This window comes from Etheostoma spectabile, unplaced genomic scaffold, assembly GCF_008692095.1.
Source record: "Etheostoma spectabile isolate EspeVRDwgs_2016 unplaced genomic scaffold, UIUC_Espe_1.0 scaffold00011022, whole genome shotgun sequence".
Taxonomy (NCBI): domain Eukaryota; kingdom Metazoa; phylum Chordata; class Actinopteri; order Perciformes; family Percidae; genus Etheostoma; species Etheostoma spectabile.
The window spans coordinates 1-24,864 of record NW_022603888.1 but is presented as its reverse complement, the minus strand read 5'-3'; the positions used below and the strand labels follow the sequence as shown (position 1 = coordinate 24,864).

The 24,864-nt window shown below is 39.6% G+C and overlaps 1 pseudogene; it reads left to right on the top strand.

Annotated features, from left to right (window-relative positions):
* The first annotated feature begins 14,966 nt into the window (after window positions 1-14,966).
* LOC116679385 (sterile alpha motif domain-containing protein 9-like) lies at window positions 14,967-24,855 on the top strand (annotated as a pseudogene).
* The last annotated feature ends 9 nt before the right edge of the window (window positions 24,856-24,864 follow it).

Here is a 24,864-nt window from a genome sequence, read left to right as displayed (position 1 = left end):
AAAAAGGACTCAAATGTCCTGAAGAGGAAAGTTCCCATGACAACCTTGTCCTCTATGTATGTGTACTATATGTTGAAAAAAAGTCAAAATAAAGTCATAGTATTTTAAATTTTGGACAAATCTAAAAAATAGTATGTTGCAAAAAGTCGAAACAAAGTAATGGTACAGTAAGTCGAAAAAAAGTCATAGTATAGTTTATAAAAAGCCATAGTTTAGAGTCATAGTATATGTAGGAGCCATTTGTATTCATCTTGTTTGGTTAGGTTTATTTAGTTCTTTATTTTAGCCACTTGGGGGAGCAGTGCACTGGGTGTGGTACGTCACTGGGAATAAGGTATATTTACAGGTGCGGTAATTAATGAGGAAAGGTGTGGATGGCGGGGAACACACGGTTCTTACCGTAGCCGTGAACACGCCGCAACCTTTTATTAATCAGCACTAAGTGAAGTACCATTTTATGTGAAGTGACTCTTTTTCTACTTTTATAATAAACGGGAACACCACCCAAAGACAATCAATGCCTGGACTCAAGATCCTTTTGTACGCGTTGAGAACACCATGCCATCCATACCGAGGCTATAGGATGGCCTCCACAGTATATAAAAAGCCATAGTTTAGAGTCATAGTATAGCATGTCAAAACATTTAAAAAGTAGTCGATTGTCGAAAAATACCCATAGTATATAGTATGTTTTAAGATGTTAAGTTGAAAAAAGTCATAGTATAGTGTATTAAATAAAAAATTTAAAATTAGTCAGGGGACGTCGCAAAAAGTCGAAAAATGTAATTGAATAGCATGTCAAAAAAATTTTTTAAAGTCAGTGTGTCAAAAAAAACAATAGAATATAGAAATAAGTCATAGTATAGCATGTCGAAAAAAGTCATAGTATAGCATGTCGAAAAAAGTCATAGTATAATATGTCGAAAAAAGTCATAGTATAGCATGTTGAAAAAAGTCATAGTATAGCATGTCGAAAAAAGTCATAGTATAGCATGTTGAAAAAAGTCATAGTATAATATTTCGAAAAAAGTCACAAATAAGTTATAGTAAAGTATTTCCAAAAAAGTGAAAAACAGTATGTTGCAAAAAGTATTTTAAGTAATGTAATAAAAAGAGTCATAGTAGTACGTCAAAACATTTGAAAATTAGTTGCATGTTAAAAAATCGCCATAGTACAGCATGTTGCAAAGTGTCAACAAAGCAAAAAAAAAAAAAAATCATAGTATAGTGTGTGGATTATTTTTTTTTTTAATTAGTTATAGTATGTCGCAAAACGTCAAAAATATGTAATGGTATAGCATGTTGAAAAAAGTTGGAGAAAAACATATTATAGTATGACTGCTCTCGACAGAAGCAGGAAGTAAAAAGTCAAAGTACGTCAAAAAAAAAAATTAAACAATAGTATGTATGTAAAAACAAAAGTTACAAAAAAAGTCACAGTATAGCATGTTGAAAAAAAATCACAGCATGGTATTTTGAAAAAAGAGTCATAGTATAGTATGTTGAAAAGGTCATAGTGTAGTATGTTGAAAAGGTCATAGTGTAGTATGTCGAAAAGGTCATAGTGTAGTATGTCGAAAAGGTCATAGTGTAGTATGTTGAAAAGGTCATAGTGTAGTATGTCGAAAAGGTCATAGTGTAGTATGTTGAAAAGGTCATAGTATAGTATGTTGAAAAGGTCATAGTGTAGTATGTCGAAAAGGTCATAGTGTAGTATGTCGAAAAGGTCATAGTGTAGTATGTTGAAAAGGTCATAGTATAGTATGTTGAAAAGGTCATAGTGTAGTATGTCGAAAAGGTCATAGTGTAGTATGTCGAAAAGGTCATAGTGTAGTATGTTGAAAAGGTCATAGTGTAGTATGTTGAAAAGGTCATAGTATAGTATGTTGAAAAGGTCATAGTGTAGTATGTCGAAAAGGTCATGTGTGTAGTCGAAAGGTCATAGTGTAGTATGTTGAAAAGGTCATAGTGTAGTATGTTGAAAAGGTCATAGTATAGTATGTTGAAAAGGTCATAGTGTAGTATGTCGAAAAGGTCATAGTGTAGTATGTCGAAAAAAAAGTATGCCATTGAGAAATAATGTTTAGATATGAATCAATTTTTCATTTGTACAATACTTTGGTTTGTGACCAGATCCCAGAACTAATGACATTCCTGGATGAGACACCTGGATGAGACACCTGTCTAGTGTTGCAGCCATGCATACCACAGCCAATCAGAGCGAAGTTGGCATCGTCTGAACAGGAAGTTAAAAAAAAGAGTGATTTACATGGAATGACTGTACACTCGGTTTTATACTTATACAACTTGTGACTCATTTATATTGGAATCGGGGCTGAATTTATCATCATAAACTTTGTATAGTTTGTATGGTGTGCATATATACACACTAATACTGTATATACTCACTAATATATACACACTAATGTCTACACATCATCATACATATCTCTTTATGAATTAAAGGAGCTCTATTACTGCAGTCTCTTTTGGTTCGTTGGGGGGTGGAGGACTAGGTTTAGTGTGTGGATGTTAATGATCAACAAGAGAAAGTTGTAAACAAATAAATCTTAAAGTCTTTCTGTTTCTGTTTGAGTAATTCTTCTATCGCAGCGGCAGCTTGAATATCAGCTCGCTGTGCTGCATCACTGATGGAGTTCAGAGAGTGAAGCCTAGCCTGAAGGTACGTAACGGTTCCACTACTTCTTCACTGATGGCATGTTAGCCGAATAACCTGATGTTATTATTCTGGTTGAACGTACTGTATATATTGAACGTACTGTGTATATTGAACGTACTGTGTATATAGAACGTACTGTGTATATTGAACGTACTGTGTATATTGAACGTACTGTATATATTGAAAGTACTGTATGTATTGAATGTAATGTATATATTGAAAGTACTGTATGTATTGAAAGTACTGTATGTATTGAAAGTAATGTATATATTGAAAGTACTGTATATATTGAAAGTACTGTATGTATTGAAAGTACTGTATGTATTGAAAGTACTGTATATATTGAAAGTACTGTATATATTGAAAGTACTGTATATATTGAAAGTACTGTATATATTGAAAGTACTGTATATATTGAAAGTACTGTATATATTGAAAGTACTGTATGTATTGAAAGTACTGTATATATTGAACGTACTGTGTATATTGAACGTACTGTATGTATTGAATGTATTGCAGAGTATTGTTCTACTAAATTGATTCCGTTGTGTGTGGCTCGCCGTTTACCTCTGCTGAGATTATTGTGTATTGTCCTGCTCCTACTACTAATCACTCAGAATGTGTCACCACTGCTGGTGTATGACCGCTTGACCCTTTTAACTATAGGTAATTCAGCGGAGAAAATGCTGATCCACGGCTCTGATGAGCAGTCAAAGTCCCCACCGCCTTTCCTGGCGTCCATACCGGATTACCTACGGCGTCAACCTTGCTTGCTACCCCCGCAAAATAAAATCGCCGCAGGGACGCGGTAAGAGAGGCGGAGTTCGTGTCAGGCTTGTGGCTTACCCGGCTTCACTTTCCTCATGCGATCCGGACCTTTCAGGTGTCGGGTTTTCTACGGAGTTTGTGGGCTACGATCGGCGGCGTACAATTACCGGTGGCTCCGGCCTACTGCGGACCTGCCTGACTCCGGGTGCCAGCCTCCCCGCTGCCGGAGCGTGAAGCTCTCTGTCCGCGGCTGTGTGCACAGGAATCTCCGCCCACTTAGTCGGGCTTCCAAACAGTCTGGAAGGCGTTCAATTCGCATGGCACTGATCAACACCAGATCAGTCATAAATAAGACTTTCATCCTCAGTGACTTTTTTACTACCAATGCTCTGGACTTTTTCTGCTGACCGAAACCTGGCTAAAACCAGGTGAAAACAGCGCCTTCACGGAGCTCCCCCCCCCGGCTGCTCTTTTTTCAACTCCCCGCGAGCTTCAGCCGAGGTGGTGGATTGGCCACACTCTTCAAGGATGAGTACAGATGCCGATTACTACCTGTTTCCTGCTGTTCTAGCTTTGAGCTTCAACTGTTCGTGGCTGACCTGGATTCCCCTGTTTTGTGTGCATCATTTATCGCCCACCAAAACTCAATAGGGATTTTATCCGCGAGTTTTCTGAATTTCTGGCTGACGTTGTTCCAAAATATGACACTCCTGATCTGTGGGGACTTCAATATTCATGTTTGTTGCCCCTCAACCCTTTGGCTAATGATTTAAAACTCTGTTGAACTCTTTGGTCTTAATCAATGTGTGATAGGCCAACACATATTCTTGGCCATACCTTGGATCTTATCATCTCTGTTGGACTTTCAGTTTCAGTCACTGACATTTTAGATTCCGGCATCTCAGATCACTTCCCCATTAGATTTGAGATCAGCGTTCCTCCACCGCCTAGTAACCTGTGTCCTCAGTCTCCAGGCGTCGCTGTATCACTCCCTCCTCAGCTGCTGAGTTTGCTTCAAAATTCTTTGGCTCTCAGTTTTATGCTACTAATGGTCTGGTTTTACCATCTTCCCCAGACAGCATTCTCTCAGCTTTCTATTTTACAAGTGTGGAAATCCTGGACTCTATTGCCCCTCATCGCTTTAAATCTATCAAACCTAAAGCGGACCCCTGGCTAGACGACAACACGAGGGCCCTTAGGCAACGCTGCAGACAAGCTGAACGGAGGTGGAAGAAGGACAAGTTACAAGTTTCTCTGGGCTTGTTAAGGGAATGTCTTGCAGAGTATCAGAAAGCTGTAAAGGTGGCAAAGATGAACTATCTCTCATCTGTCATAACTAACAGCAGCCATGAACCTCGGGTGTTATTCAACACTATAAACTCTGTTGTAAATCCATGCACCTCTTCTTTGACAGAGGTTTCGATCAGTATGTGTGAGAAGTTTCTCTGTTACTTTATTGATAAAGTAGCTTCAGTCAGGCAAAACGCCAGTGTTGATTTTAATGTGTCTGTACTTGTTGTTCCTGTGCATTCTGCTGTGTTTGAGGAATTTAAGCCTGTTTCTCTGTCGCTGCTCACTGAGGTGGTACAACACTTGAAACCTACCAATTGTGCTTTAGACATCATTCCTGCCAGGATGGTAAAGGAGGTTTTTAGCACCATTGGATCGAGTTTACTTACCTTTTTTAACTGTTGTCTAAGTTCTGGTTCTGTCCCAGAAGCTTTTAAACATGCTTTGGTTAGGCCACTACTTAAAAAGCCTAATCTTGATCCCAATGTGTTGTCCAATTTTAGACCAGTCTCACATCTGCCCTTTCTTTCGAAGGTGTTGGAAAAAATTGTTTTTAATCAGTTACAAGTCTTTTTACAACAGAACTCAGTGTTAGAAAAATTTCAGTCTGGTTTTAAAACGCGCCATAGCACTGAGTCTGCGCTTCTAAGAGTTCACAGTGACATAGCTTTGTCTGTAGATGCTGGGGATCCTACTGTGCTAGTGATGTTGGACTTGACCGCAGCTTTTGATACGGTGGACCATGTAGTCCTTCTTGCACGCCTTGAGCATTTTGTAGGCATTCAAGGCACTGCACTTAAATGGTTTAGCTCTTATTTGACAAGTAGGACTTTTTCTGTCACAATGGGTGATTTCTCCTCCTTATCTGCTCCTCTCTATTGTGGGGTGCCCCAGGGTTCAATTCTTGGCCCTATCTTGTTCTCTTTATATATGTTGCCATTAGGAGCTATAATCGAAAAACACAACCTGTCATTTCATTGTTATGCAGATGACCTGCAAATTTATCTGCCTATACAACCCAATGACAGTGTTGCACTAAACTGCCTCCTAAATGGCATTAATGATATCAAGTTGTGGCTATCTCGCAATTTCCTGACCCTGAATGATGACAAGACCGAATGTATTATCTTCAGTACAAAATACATGTCAAACAATCAAACTTTTAGTCTGGGAGCTCTGACTTCATGCGCCAAGCAAACTGTAAAAAATCTGGGTGTGACATTTGATTGTAGCATGAAATTTGACAAACAGATAAGCAATGTTGTCAAAACAAGCTTTTTCCAACTTCGTCTCCTGGCTAAAGTAAAGCCTTTTCTTAACAGGCACGATTTGGAAAGGGCTATTCATGCCTTTATTAGTTCACGTCTCGATTATTGCAACGCTCTTTATGGTGGCCTAAATCAAAAATCCATCGCACGTCTGCAGCTTGTGCAAAATGCCGCTGCTCGCTTTCTCACAAATACTTCTCGGAGTGCACATATCACTCCCGTTCTTTTTACTCTACACTGGCTTCCGGTGCGTTTTAGAATTGATTTTAAAATTGCATTGTTTGTTTTTAAAGCCCTAAATGGCCTTGCCCCAAAGTATTTGTCCGAGCTTTTAACTTGGGTGGGCAAAATCGTTGTTGCGGTCTTCCAATCTACGGACTCTAGAAGTCCCGAGGTCGAGGTACAAGCAGTGGGCGATCGGGCTTTCGCTGTTGCTGGCCCAAAACTCTGGAACAAGCTCCCGCCAGACATTCGCACTATAACGGATGTTGTTCATTTTAAATCAAAACTTAAAACTTATTTATTTAGAATGGCTTGTAATACACAGTAGTGGTGTAACAACTCTCTTTCTGATGATTATAGGTTACTTAATCTGTCTGTTTTTTATGCTTTGTCTGTTTGTTTGTTTTGTTTGTATTTTCACGTGAATGTTGTGTTTGTTTTCTTGATGATGTAAAGCACTTTGGATACCTGCTGGTGCTGTAAAGTGCTATATAAATAAATGTTGATTGATTGATTGATTGATTCACGTATTTTTCGGTCCTGGAAGGAAAAACTGTGACGATTCTCTGAATAAGGAAGTTATGGAGGTGACATGGGACGTTATGTGCCTGTATTTAAATTGTTGTCTCTATTGTACAGTATGTATACTACTACTATTTGTCTACTAAATGTTACAACAACATGCCTATTTGTTGAATGTATAGAGTTAAAACGTACTAAGTCAATTTCCTTACATTTGGCCAATATAACTAATTCCGATGATTGAAAAGAATAAAAACTAGAACTGCACGCAGTTTCAACGGGGTCCAAGCCTCCCCGCGCCAGTCGTCCCCAGCGAACCGGGGAAATGTCCTATGTTGATCAGAGCGCCCCCTAAGGTTCTGTCTTTACCAAATTTGGCAGTGAGCCTCCGGGCGGCGGGCGAAACAATCATTACCGGTTTTGTCTTTATAGCATTTACTGCGGCAGAGATATTGCAATTGCAAATTTCCCATGTAAATGCATTGACTTTGTCCACAAAACCAACAAACGTTGATTATAGCGCCCCCTAATGGCCCATCGTTACCAAATTCGGTATGAAGCCCCCCGGCGGCATGCCAAACAATCAACCCAAGTTTGGTGTCGATACCACGTATTTTGGCCGAGATATGGCAAAGTCTGTTCGTGAAAAACACACCTTTTTGTATTTGTAGCGCCCCCTAGTGGCCAATGTTCGTGACATTTGTTACAGAGCCTCAGGGGATCATAGCAAGTAATATTGTAAAGTTTGGCTTTGATAGCGTTTATTTTAGCCGAAATAAGGCAAAGTTTGTTCATGAAAAACAACCTTTTTTGTATTTGTAGCGCCCCCTAGTGGCCAATGTTCGTCAAATTTGGTACAGAGCCTCAGGGGGTCATAGCAAGTAATATTCTAAAGTTTGGCTTTGATAACATTTGTCTTGGCCGAGATATGGCAACGGAAATGTTTCCATAGCTAGCTACACAACTTTGTTTGCGCGTAATACGCACAATTTTTATCCTATAAATAATCTTTATGCAAACTTTTGTCAGGTTGGTCTGGAGATGGTATGTGCCAAGTTTCGTGCAGATCCATTGCACGGTCTCGGAGGAGATAGAAAAGTAGGTTTTTGATAAATCGCCATTTTTCACGCATAAAAGTCTAGGCGGAAATGGGCGTGGCCTATATCACGAGATTCAGTAGATCCAGGGAACGCGTGGATGTAAGGTTTTAAATTTCCGATGTACGGTTTGGGAGTTATAGGGCCAACATGTTTTTTCTCTGCTATAGCGCCACCTAGTGGTAGAAGTGTATGAATTTTTTGGCTGAGGTCCTTGCGGACTTTTGGACCAGTCCTGAAAATGGCGCGTCGCCACCATGTACGTTTAGGCTGCAGCACCACTTTTATGCGGAGAAGAATAATGGAAAAAAAAAAAAAAAAAACTAGAAGAAACCTACCGAAAACATAGGGTTCCACAGCCCTGCTGTGTGAACCGCGTATCGCCTTGCGATACCGCGTGCACGCATCCTCGGGCTTGGACCCTAATGAACGAAGCAAAAAAAATGAGGCACGTGCCCGAGCTTCCAACGTATTGAATGAATGGACACTACAACTGAAAGATTCAAGAAAATAGAAGAATTTTCCGCTCCTCTTAAAATGTGGGGCGCTCCAGAGCAATCAGGAGATGATTCATGTTATTTTGCCATATTGCAGTATATGAGACATCAGACATGTTGTCCCATCAGCCCGTCTTTCATACTAATTTTCTGTTTCTTTGTTTAATTTTTAGTTGATACAGAATGAGCCGGTCAACAGCTGAGCCACCAGCTGAGATGGAAACATGGACTAAAGAAGAAGTCGTCATTGAAACATTAACAAACGAGGAAGTTGACATTGAAACATGCATCGAAGAGGACTTCCGCAACCGGCTGATGGCAGAGGTCAAAGTTTCAAATCCAATCCAAATTTATTCATAGAGCACATTTAAAAACGACAGATGACCGAAGTGCTGAACTATCAGAGAAACAAAAACACAATGAACACAAAAAAATAAAGAGCCCGACCGATATATCGGCCGATATATATATTAGGCATTTTTAATGGCCGGCACAAACTAAAACCAATTCTTTTAAATATTAATTAATTCTGTTAGTGTTGGCGTTGCATAGTCTGTCCATCAGAGGACGCTCTACAACGTCCCTGTTAGTGATGGCGTTGCATAGTCTGTCCACCAGAGGACGCTCTACAACGTCCCTGTTAGTGATGGCGTTGCATAGTCTGTCCACCAGAGGACGCTCTACAACGTCCCTGTTAGTGATGGTGTTGCATAGTCTGTCCACCAGAGGACGCTCTACAACGTCCCTGTTAGTGATGGTGTTGCATAGTCTGTCCACCAGAGACGCTCTACAACGTCCCTGTTAGTGATGGCGTTGCATAGTCTGTCCACCAGAGGACCTCTACAACGTCCCCGTTAGTGAGGCGTTGCATAGTCTGTCCACCAGAGGACGCTCTACAACGTCCCCGTTAGTGATGGCGTTGCATAGTCTGTCCACCGAGACGCTCTACAACGTCCCTGTTAGTGATGGTGTTGCATAGTCTGTCCACCAGAGGACGCTCTACAACGTCCCTGTTAGTGATGGTGTTGCATAGTCTGTCCACCAGAGGACGCTCTACAACGTCCCTGTTGGTGATGGTGTTGCATAGTCTGTCCACCAGAGGACGCTCTACAACGTCCCCCGTTAATGATGGCGTTGCATAGTCTGTCCACCAGAGGACGCTCTACAACGTCCCCGTTAGTGATGGCGTTGCATAGTCTGTCCACCAGAGGACGCTCTACAACGTCCCCGTTAATGATGGCGTTGCATAGTCTGTCCACCAGAGGACGCTCTACAACGTCCCTGTTAGTGATGGCGTTGCATAGTCTGTCCACCAGAGGACGCTCTACAACGTCCCCGTTAGTGATGGCGTTGCATAGTCTGTCCACCAGAGGATGCTCTACAACGTCTCTGTTAATGATGGTGTTGCATAGTCTGTCCACCAGAGGACGCTCTACAACGTCCCTGTTAGTGATGGTGTTGCATAGTCTGTCCACCAGAGGACGCTCTACAACGTCTCTGTTAGTGATGGTGTTGCATAGTCTGTCCACCAGAGGACGCTCTACAACGTTCCTGTTAGTGATGGCGTTGCATAGTCTGTCCACCAGAGGACGCTCTACAACGTCCCTGTTAGTGATGGCGTTGCATAGTCTGTCCACCAGAGGACGCTCTACAACGTTCCTGTTAGTGATGGCGTTGCATAGTCTGTCCACCAGAGGACGCTCTACAACGTCCCTGTTGGCAACACTGATTTTTTGTTATTGTGTTTTTGTTCAAAGGACATTAAGTTTTACATCTTAAGTTTGTATTTTTACACATTTTATTTATCAAAATTTTAATATATTTTGATGTTCCTCTGTTCTGTTGAGAAATAAGTTATAATTGTCTGCAAAAAGATATTTTAAACTTAGGAATACAACACGTTGTTGTACAATACAACCTACTGCCTGCTGATGTGTCTTTTGAGTACAACAAAAGCACACAATGAGTCACGAAACTCTAAATACTGTTGTCATTGTATTTACTATTTAATCAAAAGCATGTCAACTAAGTAATATGTGCTAAGCAGAAGAAATTCGAGAGATGAAATGCATTAACAGATATGAAAGGAACCTGTCCAACTCATTTCTCCTGTTCTGTTTCTGCAGAACCCAACTGTGGTAATAAAAACCACCCTGGATAAACTTGGGAAAAAACAGCTAAAATCTTTTAAATTCCGACTCAATAATCACAAGACTAAAGGCCTTGAACCCATCCCTCGAAGCAAACTGGAGAAGAAGGACGCCAAGGACATCGCTACAATAATGGCCGAATACTATGGACGCGAAGACGCGTTATCAGTCACGCGGGATATTCTCCGAAAGATTGATCAGCGTGATCTCGCTTCTCAGCTTGACAATGGTACGAAACGTGCAACTTGTCCTTTAGCTGTTCAAAATCAAATACTCCTAAATATTTGTATATTATATTTTCCAAAACATATGTTGCCTGGCAATTTGCTTTCTTATCATTAAAGTAACTTAACCCTGTGTTATCTTCAGTGTCAACCATCTTGCAACTTTTTGTTTTTCTGGGTCAAAATTTTATATAAAATTCCAACGTTTTGGTTGTCTTTGTAGACACTTTTGTCCCTTTTTGAGATATCTGCCAATATTTTTATGACTTTTTCTTTATCCATGTTTTTGTCACTTTGACATTTTTTTTCCTACATTTGCAATGTTCTATTTTCATTTCTTTTCTTTTCTTTACATGCTATGAAATTAGTGAACTGATGATTTATTTAACTTGTGAAGAACGTATTATGGAACCATCCATGTTATTTACAATTTGTTTGAAAGAAACCGACATTTCATTTTGACATTTGTGATATAGAAACTTTTTTAGATTTGACCCAAGGAGAACAGGAGGGTTAAACATTACTGTAATTATTCTTGTTTCCACAGGAACGAAGCAGAGTGACACGAGTTCTGCCGAAAGTGAGGAGAACACAGAGATCTCAGAGTCACCGTCCAAAACTAAACGTAAAAAAAAGAAAAGATCCTGTCTTTGTTTCGTAAATGTCAAATTAGATTTACCGTCATGCTTTGACTAGTTATCCTAATACTGCAGTGGCCGCCAAACAGAAAGAGACTTACTGATTGACAATCCATCTCGTAGATGTTGAGATATTTTGGCCTGGACCAAAATGTTGGACTAATAATATCCGTACAGCTGGCATGAAGTTCTTTCAAAAAGCAATGCAATAACTGGCAGCTGACTGTGTTGACTAATCAAATACGTGCCAAGGCCCATTCCTGGAAGATTACTTTATAACCTGTATCATAAGTTTCCCTTGTGATTGTCACAACAGAAAACTAAATTATTTTACCAGAGTTGTAAGAGTCTGACATCATAAACTGCTGTGCTGTGTTTTGGTTTCTGATTAACTGGCATCACGGATGTTTCTCTCAAACTGGACTTTCTCGATCATATTTCATCCTCTCACCTGTAGCAAATCCCCACACCGCCACTAACGCTCTTGGGGGAATTACTTACTTGTAATAAATATATATCCTATAATTGTTGGGGCTTTGTAAACTATAGAGTGTGGTCTAGACCTCCTCTATCTGTAAGGTGTCTTGAGAAAACTGCTGTTATGAATTGATACTATAAATAAAATTTAATTGAATAGTGTTATTTCCAAGGTAGCATTTATAAGGTGGATCAAACTCTTTTTCATACAGGTTAAGTTGTTTTATAGCAACAGAACAAATTTATAATTATGACTTAATTTTAAGTTCAGTTCCACTGAAACACTATGAATACATATTCAATGCCTTGTGTCACGGTACAGCATGAAGGAGGACCCAAACGCAGAGTAGGCAGGCAAAGGCAGGACGATTTATTGTCCAAAACCATGAACAGAACACACCAGGGAACAGAAAGTTCCAAGGATGCAGAAAACTACCAAACACAAAATCCACAGGGGTCCAGGGAGAAAAAAGGGGCGAGGAGCAGACAAAAACAGGCAGGGGAGACTCACAGGAAGCTGGTCGCAGGAACAGGAACTCACAGGAAGACGAGGAACAAGCAGGCGAACTAACCAGAATGATCCGACAAGAGACAAAGGAAATACTGATTAAATATAAGAGGTAATGAGGTAACAGGGAACAGGTGAGACATCAGGTGAACCACATTAGGGCGGGGCTGGACCATCAGACAGGCCAACGTAAAGCTAGACAAGACCAGACAAGACAGGAACCCATACTATCAACATAAAACAGGAAGTAGAACAAACAGACACCTACCGGGGAAACACAAGGCAGAGACAAACGCATAAGACGGGGAAGAAAACCAAGAACAAACACGAGGAGGCAAGACGGGAAACATAACCAACAAAAACCCCAAACCACAACAGCCTTGACTCCTGCATTAACCACGGCGGTTGTGGTGTTTTTTACATAACATTACTCTCCACTTGTTCCTAGCCCATAGACTGTTAATATTAAAGTACAGATCATGTGTGACGTCACCCATGCATTTGTGGAGATCTGCTATGAGTGGCCGAGTTTGCCGCATCTTGTGATGTGACGATTTTAGACGAGAGGGCGGAGCCATAGACCGTTGGGTGGTATCTGACTGAGATGGTAGCAGAGAGTTGGCAACGCTGCTTACACTCTACGTCACACACTTTCATCGGCAGTCTAGCAGTCTGAAAGCTAGCCTACATAATTCAAGGTGAGATTTAGCTTTGCTAGGTTTTAAATATCTCTTTGTGCCATAGTTATGTTACACACAAGACTGGCCACGAACTGTCAATCACATCATATCCACGCCCTATCACACCCCTGCTTTATTAATTTTCAAATCAACGAGACCATAATTTAAAAAATGAATATCATTCTGTGTTGCTGAAGACTTAAAACTAGCGATTGAGACCATAGAGTCATTATGAAAATGTTGGCTGAGGTAATAAATCAACTGAGAAGTGGGTCACTTTCTTGTAGAATTCTACAGAAACCGACCTGCTTTAGCAACCGCATGTGTCCCCCCCCTACTGATATACAGATATAATGAAGCTTTAACCCTTGTGTCGACTTCCCATCGACCAAAATTGACCTGGCTCGGTTTGCCTGTTATAAAGCATGGAGTAGCCTGTAAATTATTCCCCATTATTGTCTTATTCCATCTTCTTTTACCAACTTATTACCATTATCCTACTCGTTTTACACTTCTGTTTGGAAAGTATGGTCATTGCGCCTCATGATGCCAAATCTTTGGGTAAAAGTAGTCAATATTCTAGTATTAGTGAATAGTAAGATCAAAGGACCATGTGTTTATGTATTATTACAGATTTTGACCCGGGTAGACCATGAAAGTAGTGATCGTCAATATTTATTTTAGTGTTGCATGTTATTTTTGGGGACATTTGGTTGAAAGAAACCTATGTTTCTGATATAAAAACCTCAAATAAATGGGTCAAATTGGACCCAAGGACCACACAAGGGTTAAGGAACTTGCGTATTTGCAGCACTTCGCCAAACTGGATGCTTTGTCCATTAATATTTTACAGTCTATGGTTCAGCCACATTGATGTTGGCAAGCAACAAAAACCAAGTCTGTCCCACTGATGTCCACGGGGTGGCTGTCTTCTGCCATTCAGTTGTTTGGTGAAACAAAGGGAAACAGAAAGATTAGATTCTGCCTTCATCCTGTTTGTTTAGTGTTCTCTTTCTGAAATTACCTGAAAATGCTAGTATCATTTAAATCAAACTATCATAAATAGATGCTCTTTGGATAAAAAACACAACAAATTATTATTTAGTTTGGACACAAAGCTGAAACAAAGCTGCAGAAGTCATGTTTTTCCTCTCACTCTTTAATTGTCGTTAAGTCATTTATTTTTTTTTTAATAAAATTCTGTATTCCTTAAATGTGGTTGCCTGGTTGCCTCATATAAATGTGCTTAATAATAAATATATTTCTTATAAATATATGTGTAATGTAATATAGATATATGTAGTATAGAATACATAAATATTTTAAGTTGAATCCCCATAAAACAATTCAAAAGGTCCCAAATTGTCCCAAATTGTCCAAATTGTCCCACTATGTCACACACACAGAACTGTGTATACAACAATGCATATGACGTATTGATGGTTTGATACAACCATGTGATAAATATGGTGGAGAGATTATATCTCCAACCTGGCCTGGGAACGCCTCGGGACCCCCAGTCGGAGCTGGTTGATGTGGCTCGGGAAAGGGAAGTTTGGGGTCCCCTACTGGAGCTGCTGCCCCCGAGACCCGAGACCGGATAAAGATGGATGAAGATGGATGAAGATGGATGAAGATGGATGTGATAAATAAATTATCTATGAAACTCAAATGTATTCCACAAACAACTTTAGTCTTCATAATGTTCCCTTTTTAATCAACAGAGTAATTAATGAAATTAAAATCTCTGTTTTTGAAGCATTTTAACATTACAGGACTGTTTCAAGCAATACTTTCTCACCTATTAGGGTTGTTTATTTTAGATTTAATCAGTATTTGTGGCGATCTTAGTAGTATTGTAATTAATTACAACTGCCTGTTTGACTCTTTGTATTCAATAAAGTTCAAGAACAAAAGAGGTGGAGACATGTTGTTCTGTTACGTTCTTGCTTGTCACGGAGGTGGTGCAACAGGAAGTAGCTTCAGGGCGAGGTGTTGATCACTCAGGTAACGACAGCACGGTATAACGTTCAGTGCGTGGTGCAGTATTTATCTCAGCAAAGATTTTAGATAATAGATAACTGGTCAGTTGCTGTTCAGAACAACATCACACCTCTTCAGGAGAGACGACCAGCAGCTAAACTCCAGTCTGATGAGGCGTTCAGGAACATCAGAAGGTGAGAAATTCACTGGCTGCTCATTCTTTGTCTGCTTGGAAATAAGCTTTTGTGTGTATAAAAGTTGAACAATGACTTCTAGTAAATCTCACATTGTGAATTTTAACTATGTGTTGTGATCATTCATATAAAATCTTTAATAATCTCAGCACTGCTCTTGGTTATTATTTCTGTGTCAAAAGCTTCTGGCAGGAAATGGCTCTCTGTATCAGTCGGTAAAGAAAAAGGTAGAGGTAGAGTAAAACACAGCATTCTGATACTATTTGGATTTAAGATGACTTTACATTATCACAGAAACATAAGTGTAGCATCTGAACCCCTCACTATCAGAATGGGTTGTGGCTGACGAGCACGGACTGCAGGGAAATCATTTTTTTTTAATTCTGTATAGACCAGTCCCTCCAGGATTTCACTGACATTTTTTGAGATTGTTGAGGCCCAAAATGGCTGATGTGGCAATTGCAGTAAAAGATGCAATGTTTTTTGGATGTTTGTTGCAATGGAGTTGAGGGAGACGGAGAAGGTTGTGTACCTTTTTTTGGGGAGAATAAAACTACTCTGGGCTGAGTTTTCCTAGGACCTTACCAAAAAGACTGCAAATGTTGGTATAATATGAAAATGGCTGGGGGATTTAAGACAAAAAAATTTAATTTATTGAATGAATAAAATTTTAACATCCTGTATGTGTCAGTGGCTTGTTGATCTTTCCATAGTTAGTTCCTATCCTGGGCTGGGACACATTCATACGGTTTGATAAAGGACTTATTGGACTTTAACTTATCATTGCACTTATAATGACGAGTGTAGCTGTCCTCAATGCAGGTCATCCTATCTCCTCTTTATCCTGCATCCACCATGTGTGTGTGTGTGTGTGTGTGTGTGTGTGTGTGTGTGTGTGCATGTCTGCGCATGTCAGTCGTGGGGGAACTGAGCAAAACAAAGAACAAGGAAGAGAATATGGCCACATAATGTGACGTCAAACCGTTCTCGTTCCCGCCTGGTAATTCGCTCTCAGAGACAAACTGATACAAAGTGTGGCACATGGGCAACTCTTGGTTATGGGTGAAATTAACAAAAAAGTAGCTGTGATTGGTCAAAAATGCGCGTTGCAACAAAGTCCCGGTGATTCGTTGAATTCGTGTGAATTGGTGCAATTGTGACATCGCAAAATCCTGGAGGGACTGATAGACATTGAAGAAAAAAATACCTTAACTGTTAAAGTAATCCCCTTGCTTACACTTTTATAATACACTTTCTTGTTTTGTTTTTAAGATTTCATTCTTACTCGTCAGGAAAGTGGTGCAACAGGGATGGGTGTTCACGATCACTTCTATAAAGACAGCACAGGACTCAGAGGTATAACTCTCGGAGCGTAGTGCAGTAACATCTCAGAAAAATGTCAGTTCAATTCCTGTTCAGAATAACATCACCTCTCATCTTCAGGAGAGACGAGCAGCAGCTAAACTCCAGTCTGATGAGGCGTTCAGGAACATCAGAAGGTGAGAAATTCACTGGCTGCTCATTCTTTGTCTGCTTTGAAATAAGCTTTTATGTATATAAAAACTGAACAATGACTTCCATTAAATCTCACATTGGGAATTTTTACTATGTCCGCTGGTGTAAGCTTTCATATTATTATTTGGTATCATTTTCATTGGGAACCCCTCGCTATCTATCAGAACGGGGGTAGCTGACAAGCATGGACTGCAGGAAAATGAAAAGCATTCAATTAACCATTTAAAATCAAAATATAAAATCTTTTGTTTTTAAATTCTGTAGACACATTAGGGAGAAAAATTACCTAAAACTGTTTAAGTAATCCCCTTAATTACACTTTTATAATACACTTTCTTTTCTTGTAATGTTATACAAATGCAGGTTTGGATTTTTGCATTCAATAAGGTACAATAAAAAAGGTTGCACGCATGTAGGTATACTACATTCTGGTTTGTCAAGAAAGTGGTGCGACAGGGATGGGCAGAACAATCAGGGATGGGTGTGTTGGCGATCACTAAAGAAAAGACAACACAGGACTCAGGAGGTGGAACTCAGAGCTATGCATGCAGTATTCACCTCAGCAAAGGTTTCAGTAAAAGAAAACTGGTTCAGTTACATTTCTGTTCAGAATAACATCACACCTCTCATCTTCAGGAGAGACGACCAGCAGCTAAACTCCAGTCTGATGAGGCGTTCAGGAACATTAGAAGGTGAGAAATTCACTGGCTGCTCCTTCTTTGTACGTTTGAAAGAGAATGCCATTTGAAAAAAATGAACAATGACTTACTCCTAATCTTACCTTTTGAATTTTAACTATGCCAGCTGCTGGGTAGGCATTTGTATAAAATCTCTGCACTGCTCTTTAGTCAAAAGCTTTTGGCAGAAAATTGCTGAATGTATCAGTCAGTGGAGTAAAGGTTGAGGTTGAGTAAAACACACAGGGAGCAACACAGTTTAAAAAACAGTATTCTAATCACAGAAAAACTCAATAGAAAGGCCATTTCCATTCAAATCAACCTGGCAGAATGGTCAGCAGCAGCCACTTTTATGTGTACCATTGCCTTGGTAACATATAAACCTCAGATAATAAGCAGACTTTCGGTAAGGTGAAAAGCTGAGATTACACAGTAACGGACAAACGAGCAGTGAATTAATAATGGTACAAGACAGAGAGACCGACACTAAATGAGTCACTGAACTTCATGCTATATCCATACACAGCACCCTGCTATCGCCACGGGTGACAGCTTTATTTGTTTTCTGTGAACGATGTGGCGAGGGGGTAACGTTAAGGCAAAGTTAGCAAGCTAACGTTAGCCAACTAACACCGGCTGGCTTCCTTGATGGTTCCGCCGTGCTTTTATGCTGAATTGGTTACAGAGGATGAGCTGAACAGCGAGCTAGTCTAATGTTAGCAGTCCGTTGACCCACTGCTGCTGGGTCTAACTGTCCGTCCTCACTCCCTGAAACTCAGGAGAACGAGTCGGCTCTCCTCCATAGACAGTTAAAGAAATGGACCAACACCAACGTGTTTCTTTAGAAATAAACAATGGACAAAGAGAGTCTTTCACAGCGAAAAACTTTACATCTGAAGCGTTTAAAGTGACGCCAAAATGAATGGCTGTCAATGGAATGCTAACGGCAGGTGATGGCTTGTTAGCATCAAATTGGCTTCATAGGAGCTCCGCTTAGAGAGGAGAGGCTGACTTCCTTGCTCTCCTCCCAGCGAACTGCGACACAGTTTACGGCCCTACGGACACGTATTGTCTCTATTACAACTAACAACAGTGTAGTATTTAAACCACTCACTTGTATAAGAATGGATGGTGGCTAACAAGCAGTCTGCAGTAAAAAGAAAAGCTAGCAAATAATTAAATGATGTATCTGGTTGTATCTAAGAAAAGCATGCCAATAAGTTGGTCTTTTTCATTAGGAGATTCTACCAGGTGAACTTAGATATTTTATACAAATTATTAGATACTTTAGGAGTTTAACAAACACAAACAATGGTGTACAGGACAGTGATTTGCAAATAATTTGACTACAAATTGTGAAAGTCTTTGCCATTCAAACAGGCAAACCTTCCTTTTACGGCCACCTTATCACCAAGTATAGTAATTGGCAACCTGGTAATTATATGGTTTTTTTTTTGGGGGGGGGGGTAAGGGCCCTTGCTTAAGGGCACCTCAAAATAAAACACCCTGAGATGCAGTTTAATTGGAAAAAAGTTATTATAAAATAAAATACAAAATAAAATACATACATTATTATAAGGTTATGTATCTTATAAAATATAATCCAGGTACCAGTAGAACTAAGAATTACTAATTATTATAGATGCATCCTTATGTTGGGAGATCATTTTTACCTGTGAGGACACTTTACTTGTTTTTAAACTCAAATGCATAGTGCATGTGCTTCTTGTTCATTTTCTCCTGTAAAGCCAATGATTTGATAGAATCTTTTTAGGACTATGTACTTAGTTTCCTTTCATTATGTTAATCTTTTAATTTTTAGTTGATCCAAAATGACAACAACAAAGCCACCATCTCAGCCCATTGAAAAATGGACAGAGAAAGATGTCCACCTGTGGCTGATGACAGACGTCAAAGTCCATGAGACTTGTGCAGATAAATTCTGTGAAGAGGAAGTGTCCGGAGACATTTTAGTTGAGCTTGATAAGAAAGACATATTAGGATTTGGAATAAAGCATGGTCCTGCTGTAAAAATCACATCTTATCTAGAAAGGCTTAAAGGATCACAGCATGTGGCACAGTTCCCTTCATACGTGGAAAACTGGACAAAGGAGCAAGTGAGCCAGTGGTTACTGCAGCATGTCAACATATATAGCAAATATGCACAACGGCTCCATGAAGAAGATGTGTCTGGAGATTGCCTGGTTTGCTTTAACAACCAGGATTTTGTGGACTTAGAAGTCAAAGGCGGTCCTGCTGTAAAGATCCTGAAAAAACTTGGTCAGTTGAAAAACAATTCAGAACCGACACTGCAACCCATCCTTCACACCAGCACGGATCAAACACAAGCTGCAAAACCCACTCAACATGAACGAAGTCTGGCTCAAGCCATAGCAACCAAACAACCAGAATCACAAAGTAAAATGGAATCAAAAACAGATGAACTGGTGGAAAAAGACTTTGATAAGTCTCAGCTGCCATTCAAGAAAGCTCCAGAGAAGAAGGAAATTCATCAGCCAAAGCCAAAGGACTTGGGGGCCAGGAGAAAAGAAACCACCAGGGTAAAGTTTCTATTATCTTTTCTATTAACTTTATACTTATTGACCTATAAAATAAAATAAACATACTTTGTCTAACTCCTGGGCTTTGAGTCCAATCTGCATGAAAACTTGGATATAGAATCGGTGGAACATTGTGACAAAAAACTATCAAAAGAATTTTGATAGTTAACACAATGCTCAAGTTATAGAGGACCAACTTCCTGTAGGTGGTTGTTGAAAAAGGAGCGTTTTGTGTTGGTAAATGTTTTTCAGATTTACACAAACCTTAGAATGTGAGGTCTACATGTGACATTGAGCCGCCCCCTACAGTATATCCACACCCATGTACACAGACCACGTCCCCTTTCATAACTTGTGAACCATTTAAAGGCCATGTTGCATGTTAATCACCACTGGCTAAAAGAAAACACTAAAGATATGTATTTATTTATTTATTTTAAATTTTAATTCAATTTAATTCTCCCAGTAGTGTTGAAGGGCAGTTTTGTTGTCAATTTCGGTATTAGCATGTTTTTTAATTCAATTTGGTGATGATGTTACGTTGGGGAGAGTAGCCTCAGCCTAGTACTAGAACTATGGCGACTGACTTGGATGTGGAAAAGGTTCAAAGACCAGCAGCCGTATAAACCTGCCAACCGTGAGGGCAAATGAGGAATTGCCGAGAGTTGGGTAAGTCTCCTGGTGAGTTGCTATCATTTAGAAATGCATTTTTCTTTATATTACTCTCAGTGATTAGCACCGAGTGAAACTCAACGTTTTTGTTTTTTAACATTTAGTGACAGTGATCATGTTGTTAGTTCAGATAAGTACTTGTAAACTTATCTATTTCTAGAAATAGAAGGCATCATGCTTTCTCCTTTTTATTTGAGAAAAACGCAGGATTTTAAAATACATCCATATGGAAGTTTTTTAAGGAAAAAGCAGGTTGGGTCACACAGATTGCTGCAGCAAAATCAGTCTTTGGCTTTACAGTGTCTGAGTGCCACGCAAATTCACTGCCGCAAAGATTGGCGTCTGCCAGTACACCCGACCCGCAAGTAGGCGAGGGCCCGTTCATCGCTGCTTGCAGCTTTAATTATCAGTAATATTATCGTTATTTTGGGTCACAATGGTACTGGAGAAAGAAACCAGCAGAAATACCACAGACCAATCAGTCAGCCCATTTCACACAGGCACATTTTGAACTAGCACTAGTTTGAAATCACAAGACAAACAATAACTATATATATATATATATATATATATATATATACATATACAGTATATACACTGTATATATACTTTACACTAAATGTACATCTGTTTCTTCCTGCAGACCACAGTTCTACCAGACATGTCCAAGATCACCGTGGAGATCCAGAAAACCCTTGACAACCTTTCAAAAGACGACCTTAAAAAATTTCATTTCAATGAATACATTAAATCCACAAATAAATCGATTCCCAAAGGTAAACTGGAGGGCAAGGACACGATGGACACCGCGTTATTAATGACTGCTCACTATGGAGAGAAGGACGCTTTAAGAGTCACAATAGACATTCTCCGAAATATCGATCAGCGTGAACTTGCTCTTCAGCTGGAAAACAGGATGGGTAAGACAACGTAAAAATATAATTAAATACTAAAGTTGCATCAACATGGCATAAAAAATGTTTTTTAGTTTGTATTTTGCTTAAAATCTGCATTATTTAGTTACGTTTTCATTCACATTCTGACTCACATTTTATGAAATGTTTGAAATTACTGTCAACGAATCCCCAAACCAGTGAATAAATTTATGCTACAAACAAGAATTACATAATTAAGCAAAGCCTATATCTTCTACCTATGTTTATTACCATGAACAATGTACATTGTATATGTACATGTAGTATAATGTATAATGTATATGCTTATTTAGAGCTGCTGCCCAAATACTAATAAGAGCATCAAGATGGTAGATTGATCTACTGCTGAAAATAGTCCCCAACAAATGCACAATTTCCTCCTTTTTGTTTAATAAAAACTACAGCGACCAGCTGTTTTCCAACATTACCAAACATTTAAAAAGAAATCCTTTCTAATAGGATGTGCTAACAACACCGAAATTTAGAACGACACCAGCCTTAACTTAAAATATGTTTTCTTTTACCCAATAAAGCATTTATTTTACTATTCATACAGGTCAACTGGAGCAGCGGTGTATCTCAAAAGAAGTGATGAAGAAAGAAGCAAACCAGGGAGGACAAACTAAAGAATTTGTTAACTTGTGGTGGGAACTCACTGGACCCACTATGGCAGATTTGTAGTTGTTGGACAAGAGAGTCCAGAACAAGTGCAGTATCTCCAGTTTTTAATAAGCTGAAACTGTTCTGTGTGTTAGACTTTGACCCCAGCTGGTTGATCCAGGTGGACTGTGTCATTCCTACAGCGAGTCAAGGGTGGCCAATAAGCCCACCCCTCACAATATCAAGGGCAGACTGACTCAGTGATTAAGAACCTTAACCTCTACAAACAGACCAGCTGGGTTTTCTGCATGGCCGAAATGACCTTGACAGTGACTCAGACAAGGATTAGACTATACAACTGGCTGAAGAAATCTTGCAAAGGTGTAGAAAACTTGGTTTCATTTGTTTGCAACCCTGAGGTTTTTCCCGCTGGAAGATGCCTCATCATATTCCTCCTACTTTCACCTGTGGACACTGAGAAAGACCCAGTCTTTGAGATCTACAAGGCTTTTATAAAACAGACTGAAGAGGAAAGCATCATTACTGTTTGTGCATCTCGGAGCACGTATGAAAAATGGAAGGAAATGATACAAGCCAAGTGTGGATCCGACATCGACCCGCAATCTATTTATGAGCTGTCGCTCAGCGAGGTCAATGGAACGGTAATGGCACTGGGACCATTCAATCAGACATCTGGAAGGCTGCTCCCCTCGTCTGACTCTAGTTTTGTTGTTTTAAAGCAGAAGGACGAAGACTTGTTGACAGCTCTAGATATATTATGTCTGAATCAGTGTGAAAACATTTATGATGAAAACAGTTCAGAGTTTCATGACTTCAGAATCAAAGTTGAGGAAGAATTCTACAGAGGAGGCAAAGTCAAATGGTGGAACTTCTACTTCTGTGACAAAGACGAAGACAAGCCATTTGTCAAGCGGGAGAAGTATGACAGTGTGAAGAAGATGATTACGTCTCAGTTGAGAGCTTCAAAAGACATGTGTGTTCTGTTCAATCTGTTTCACCATCCAGGCTGTGGTGGTAGCACCTTAGCAATGCATGTAATGTGGAGTCTTCGTCAAGAGTCCAGATGTGCTGTGTTGAAAGACAACACACTGCCAAAAGCAGAAGTTGCCATCCAAGTTGTTAAACTCATGAATCTTGAAAGCGAGAGACCTTCTCCTGTTTTGCTGTTAGTTGACGACTCAAAGGAAACAGAGAATCCTTATGAACTTGTAAGCAGCATCCGTCAGGCTGTAGAGGATCACTGTAACATAAATGTGGATGATGAAAAAAATTGCAAAGTCATCATCATCAACTGTGTTCGGTCCCATAGCCCAAAGGAGCAATACCTACGACACAATCCAAGTCAATTCATTACTGCTTTCTTGACTAAAGTAGAACAAAATAATTTTGAGAAAAAACTCAAAGAGCTTGAACAAACTCATGAAAAACCTGAAAACTTCTACAGCTTTATGATCATGAAGAGCAATTTTGACCAAAAATACATTGATAAACTTGCCCGTGACACACTGGAGAACTTTGATTTCAGTTCAAAGGAGGCCCGACTGTTTGGCTTCCTGGCGTTACTGAACACTTATGTGGCAGAATCTGAAATCTCTCTCTCACTCTGTGAAGATTTTTTGGGAATGAAAGTGATTCGCTGGCAAGAGGATAGTGTAATGGACAGAATGAAGCGATATTCAAACGTTCTCATCATAGACAAAGTTGAAGAATGGGGAGGATACAAAGGAATCCGAATCCTTCATCACTCCATAGCATCGGCATGCCTGGAAGAGTTGGAGAGACGCTGCTTTTTAAAAGTAAGTGATATCACTATGGAGATTCTTCACTGTGATCTGTTCTTCGATGTTGGAGTTGCCAAACACAGAGACTCAATTCAACAAATGTTGATTGAAAGGCAGCAGAAAGATGGAGTAGGGAGAGAACTTTTTTCTCCCCTCATAGACAAAATCCACACCAAGGAAGGGAGACAAATTGTCCAACAAATCTTTGTGAAAGCATCATCCAGGTTTGTGACAAGTGCGTCTATTCCTCAGGCACTGGCGAGATATTTGTACATAAAAGAGAGTGACTTCCCCGAGGCTGAAAAATGGGCCGAAAAAGCCAAGATTATTAAAGAAAATCCATTCACATTGGACACAATTGGGCAGATTCACAAAAGCAATTTAATATCTAACAACAACAGAGAAAAGCAGGAGACATCACACAATCCAGAAGACTTAAACACAAACATTAAAATAGCAGATAATGCTATCAGAGCATTTAAAAGGGCTCAAGAGCTGGCAAATGCAGAGGATGAACCTGAGGAGGAAGTTGCTGATGATGCATCCGATGACTACCAAAGAAAGTCATATAATGTCTATGGCTATGTGGGTGTGCTAGAAATTGCTTTTCTGGTGTTTGAAATATTGAGCAGATTGCCGTTCTTTGAGGGAAATGATCCAATGAGGAAGAAGTACTTCCAGAGTTTCCTAAAAAAAAATATCCCAATCACCAGCGTGCATAAAGAAGAGAATGAGATCAACAACAGATACGTGGAGATCATCAAAGAGCATGAACCGTTCATCCTCAGTTTGAAAACTGAGTAAAGAAACATTTGACCTTGGTAAACCGTACTTTACATATACTAAAGTGAACAATTCTGAATTTGATTCGAAAATCATCGTTACTGTCTGTGGTCTTTTTAAA